This window comes from Andrographis paniculata, unplaced genomic scaffold (assembly GCF_009805555.1).
Source record: "Andrographis paniculata isolate CXL003 unplaced genomic scaffold, ASM980555v1 Contig46END, whole genome shotgun sequence".
NCBI classification, from domain to species: Eukaryota; Viridiplantae; Streptophyta; class Magnoliopsida; order Lamiales; family Acanthaceae; genus Andrographis; species Andrographis paniculata.
This window is the reverse complement of record NW_026137580.1, coordinates 2,923,502-2,928,855: the sequence shown is the minus strand read 5'-3', so window position 1 is coordinate 2,928,855 and position 5,354 is coordinate 2,923,502. Positions and strand designations below refer to the sequence as shown.

Sequence of the window (5,354 nt, the reverse complement as noted above, 5' to 3'; positions counted from 1 at the left end):
AGGTTATTTTAGTCATTTCTACTTTATTCCTACTATATCCCAATATAATACTAATATTTCTAAAACTACGTGCAAAAAACAAATGGATATTTAATTTTGGGACGGAGGGAGTATTATTAATTCTCATCACCATCCAATTCCTAAAACCCTAATTACTCACACCTTTCCCACACGACACCACCAGCCCGCCGCTCACACCATTTCCTTCTTCAATATCCAACCGCCAATGTTTGTTTATGTCTGGTCTGTATGCGCTGCCTTCGTCCGCCTCTCCTAGTCTCCTTTCATCGTTCGACCGCCCGCCTCATCTCAGTCCGAGCTCCATCCGGTAAGTTTGCGTTTATTTTCATATTTTTGGATTTACCAATCTCATTTTAGTAGATATTTGAATCTATGATTTATTTTCACTGCCTACCTCTATCTTTCCGATTTTCTTCGTTTAAATATGCATATATATACATATATATTTCATAAACTTGATGATTGAACCGCGAGCTCCGCCGTTATGAGTCTTCTGACTTTCTCTTTAGTTTTTATGAATAAATATCCATATATAAATTTATGTGATATTTTTTAAAATATATATTATATATTTGATTAGAAATAAAGAACTTAATTTGTTTGTCTAATATTTTTTATATTTGTAATTGTAACTATGTCTCAAAGTCAATTCCAACAAGGTTCATCTACTATTCTTACTATGGATTATGTTGATCATCTTGTTGAATAAGTTCATATTGATGAAGGTGAGGATGATGAAATGCACAAGGATGTCGATTTTGAGATTCTTGTCGATAGCCATGAGAAGGGTAAAAAAAAAAATTGGAAGAAACTAGGGAGGTTTATAAAAAAAAAAGAAAAAAGAAAAAAAAAAGAGTCGAGCTAAGATATGTGTGTGGCAACATATTAAGGAAATAACTTAACCCGATGGGTCACTAAAATTGCAATGCACTCATTGTAAATAGATTTTATCAAGAAATTCGGGATGAACGACAACTACTTACAAGCGTCATCTATATAGTTGCATTAAAACATCTTTACCATCGTAACAACAAGTTCTTTCTTTCACCACTGAATCTCATTCGGAAGTGATAACTTCAATTGCCAATTATCGATACGTTTATTCTAAGGTACGGGAACTTACATCCCATATGATTTTGGTTTATGAATATCTTTTTCTGATGATGGAGCATGCCGTTTTCAATAAATTTTTGAAAGTTATTTCTCCATTTATCAAAAGAGTAGTAGGCATACTGTGAAGAAAGATTGCATTACTACTTTTGAATCCGCATAAAATAAATAAATTGAAATCAATGTTAAAGGGTGTTACAAGAATTAGTCTTACAATTGATTTGTGGAGTTCGAACCAAAAGGTTCAATATATGTAGGTGATTGGACACTTTGTAGATGACAATTGGATATTACAAAAGAAAGTGTTGAATATTTGTAATTTTCAACCCCCACATACATGTGTTATTATTGCTGATGCACTTAGTAGATGTTTCATTTATTGAAAATTTGAAAATAAAATATCCAATATCACAATTGATAATGCTTCTTACAATGATGTGTATGTGAAGAGATTGAAAGATGATTTATTGTTGAGAAAACAATTAAGTATTGGGGAAAGATATTTCACGTTTGCTGTTGTACACACATTCTGAATTTATTGGTGCAAGATGCTCTTAATGAGATTGGTTCTGTGGTTGATTATGTTCTGGATAAAATAAAGTATTTGTGTAATTTTAAAGCGCGTCTAATTAAATTTAGCAATATAAAAAAAACAACTCTCTTTGTCTCAGAAGAAGTTATTTCTTGATTATCCAACATGATGGAATAGAACTTATATGATGTTAGCTCCAATTTAACAGTTTGAAGATGTGTTTTCTAGATATGTTGATATTGATGTTGGATTTCGTTATGTGCCGACTGAATTTGAGTGGAGCCAACACTACCAAAAAACAGAGTATTAACCACGGGCTGAGGGTTCGTAACAATATCATCGTAACAAATAGATATTTTGATTACGATAAAAACCGTGACAAAACAATTTTTGTTCGGTCAACGTTTCAGGCACAGTTGTTACGCAGAATTTTATGTAACAATTAATAAGAAGGAAAACTTTGGTCAAAATAATATTAGTTACAATCAAATTTCGTGACTAATGATATTAATTTTTTTTCCATTTAAATTTAATATTTGAAATTTTCAAAAAGTAATATATATATATATATATAAACACGCATTAGTAAGTCTTCACCCAAAAATCTCAAATACAGAAATTAGGGCACACATTCTTCTCCCCCTTGCGTTGTTCTCCTCCCTCCCTCGCACTGCACTGTACTCCCCCCTCCTTCCGCCGACACAATCCTCATCGTCAAATTGGTTGGATTGACAAGCTACTCCGGCACCGGTGTTCAGGTAAGGTGTTTAAGTTTTGTCCAATAAGATTCAGTGTGGACCTACGGTTCTTCGTCCGTTGCATTCTCAAACTGATATTTTGAAGAACACAAAAAAATGGCTTCTTTAGGTTCATACGGGTTTGGGTATGCCATGATTGCTTTCTCTTTGTTCATGTCTGTGTCTAGAGCAAGCTTTTGAGGTCGATTTTTTTATTTTTTTTTGCAGAAAGATCTTTTGTTAATGATATCTAGTAAGACTCTAGGATTTCTTCGGTGATTGGTATGATTTAATTGAACTAAATTTAGAACGAGATTCCGTAGTTGAAATCTACACAGCGGGCTGCCCTAGGTTATGTGCAACTTTTGCCGTTCTGGGTTTCGATATGGGATGTAATGTGTTGTGGGCATTTTTGGTTTTTGTTAAGGAAACGATGGATAATTGCAGTTTTGATGGTGATTTGTTGTGCTTTTACTGTTTGATATTTGCTACTCAATGAGGAAAACATAAAATTAGTAGGGTTCTTAGTGTGATTCGTACGCCTAGTTAGTTTGGGATATGAATGATCAAGTGATGGCATTAGGTGTAGTTTAATGTTCAATTTGTATAATTGAGGAATCAATTTGTTCAGCTCAACAGGTGCTTGTGAATTTGGATTCAATAAAAAGGAAAAAGAGAAAAGGGGAAGAGATTTGAATTTAGTAAATGAATTCTGATTGATAAAGCATAATAGGTTAAACCAAAATGTAGATCAGGAATGGAGATACCTTACACAGTTCACTTGATAATTGTTCAGATTTCTGCTTAAATGTTGTATGTTATAGTGTTGGATATGTTTTCCATTTCATCTCTATGAATGGATTGAAATAGCATTGTTTACACTTCCGATCTTACAATATATTGTTGTTCTGCGAATTTATTGTATAACTTATGACTCAGTATTAGGGATACGCATTAGACACAGGGATGTATAAAAGGTTGGAGGTAGCATAGTTGTAAATGGATTGCTAATGTGCAAAGCCTGCATTTTTTTGTTAATTAGTTATATTTGTTGCGGTTTAGTCTGTATTTACCGATTAAATAAGGATATGAAAAACATATTTCTCTTTCTTTAAGCTTTCTCCAGCTCAAACCTATTGGTTCTATAGTCTTCTTTTCAGGTTTGCTGTTATGTAATTTTGGCTAAATTCTTTAAATGTGTACTACCCTAGTCCCTAGTTTTTTTATTTTCTAGCTGCAGAAAATTCTGAATACCTCGTAAAACTGGAGGTCATCTTATCTAAATCCTGCATGATTATGGGCTTCAAGTATCTCATTGTTCATTTGCAAACATCTAAATGGATGAAAAAACTAACACTATGTTGTATAATGTATTTAATCCTTGTATCTTAGACTTAATATAACCACGACTAGTTAGGATAGAGTTTAGATGACGAACATGATAATGATGATTTTAAACATACAAAACACCTAAAATCAGGGTAGAAATGGATACATCAAAGTTGATTCTAATCTCAAATTTAAATAAACAGTTGGTATGAGACCTGACACACATTCTATGTAATAGTACATCCTTGCTGGTTTCATAAGAAAGATTTGCGACTACCGAAAAGTATTTGGCCATGTTTTTTATATTTGTTACTCCTGATAGGGAGGTATACAACGTCTGTTTTCCCTTTATATTGTGAAGATTTTGTGTTAGTTATGAATACACAATATGTGCCTTGCATAGACATAAATGTCATTTGTTTCTAAACAATGTGAATAACCTCGTTCTTCTTATGAAACAATTTATACCCGGGGAAAAAATATGCAGCATAGTTTTAGTATGTGTGTTAATTTCACATAGTGTTGACATCCTAGAATTTATAGGGGAAACAACAACAACTTATGATAAATTAATGAAGGAACTAATTCAAAGGCTTATGTTGCAGTTTCAGTCCCTTCATCAGCATGTTATACTAAAAGTGATATATATATGTATCAATTCAATCCTACAATAAAGAATGGATATTGCAACATAGTGCGTGTTTAACTTTTGTAGTAGTTTGTGCTATTTTACTGAAAATAAATGCATATTTAACTTGTGTTTTTTTTATAGGATACTAAATTGTGGAGACAAAAGTGTGCAGTGTGAATTCAGGATAAGCATATTTAACGGAAGGTCTGATTTCTTTTTAATGCATTTTCACTGTGCAAAGCTTCTAAGTGGTCTATGTTTTCTCGGGTCGTGGTGTAGTTAAGTGTTGTGTGCATTCCCACAAACCTGAAATATTCTTTGGACATAAGATTTGAGGATTTTTTCATATTCATACAAAAGGGCAAGTAAAAATTTAGAATATATAGAAATTTTTCTTGACACAAATAGGGTATGGATAATTCTTGTTGCTCTAGTATCTAGAGATGACGGATCAGAATTTTTTGCAGAGCGTAGAAATTATTCAATTCTCATTAAATTGCATCCATAAAAGGTTCTGAAGTGGAGAAAATGGCTTATTTTAAACCATAAGCCTTAATGTTGTGATGAATGTTATGTTTTACTTATAAGTGCAGTACATGGACTTATAGGTACCAACACGCAGTTTCTTAAATTCGATGCTATAACTTTGCTCTTTTAAATTGAGGGTGCACGCCCGTATCAAGACTTAAACATTATGAGTTTGAATGCGTGTTATGTTGATGGAATCACATGTATATTGCCTTTTTAGATGGATAGGAATTAGATAGACGATGCGAACCATCAAGGCTGATGTGTATGCATTCATGCACAAAAACTCCGGAGCAGTTAGTGGCCCATCTGTAAGTATTCTTAATATTCAAACTTTCCTTAATTGCATCCTACGAGCTTTGAACGGCTAAAAAATTCACTACGATCTGTTTATTCTTCATAGGCCATAACTCGTATTGATACGGTCTCTGAGCTTCTTAGGCCTGTCTCCGAATCACCTATGACG

General features: G+C 33.1%; 1 long non-coding RNA gene across 1 annotated transcript; it reads left to right on the top strand.

The window, feature by feature from the left end:
• Positions 1 to 4,526: 4,526 nt before the first annotated feature.
• On the top strand, positions 4,527 to 5,354 carry LOC127252723 (uncharacterized). The gene is made up of 3 exons (XR_007839129.1): positions 4,527 to 4,564; positions 5,109 to 5,199; positions 5,292 to 5,354. It is a non-coding gene; the product is annotated as an uncharacterized LOC127252723 (long non-coding RNA).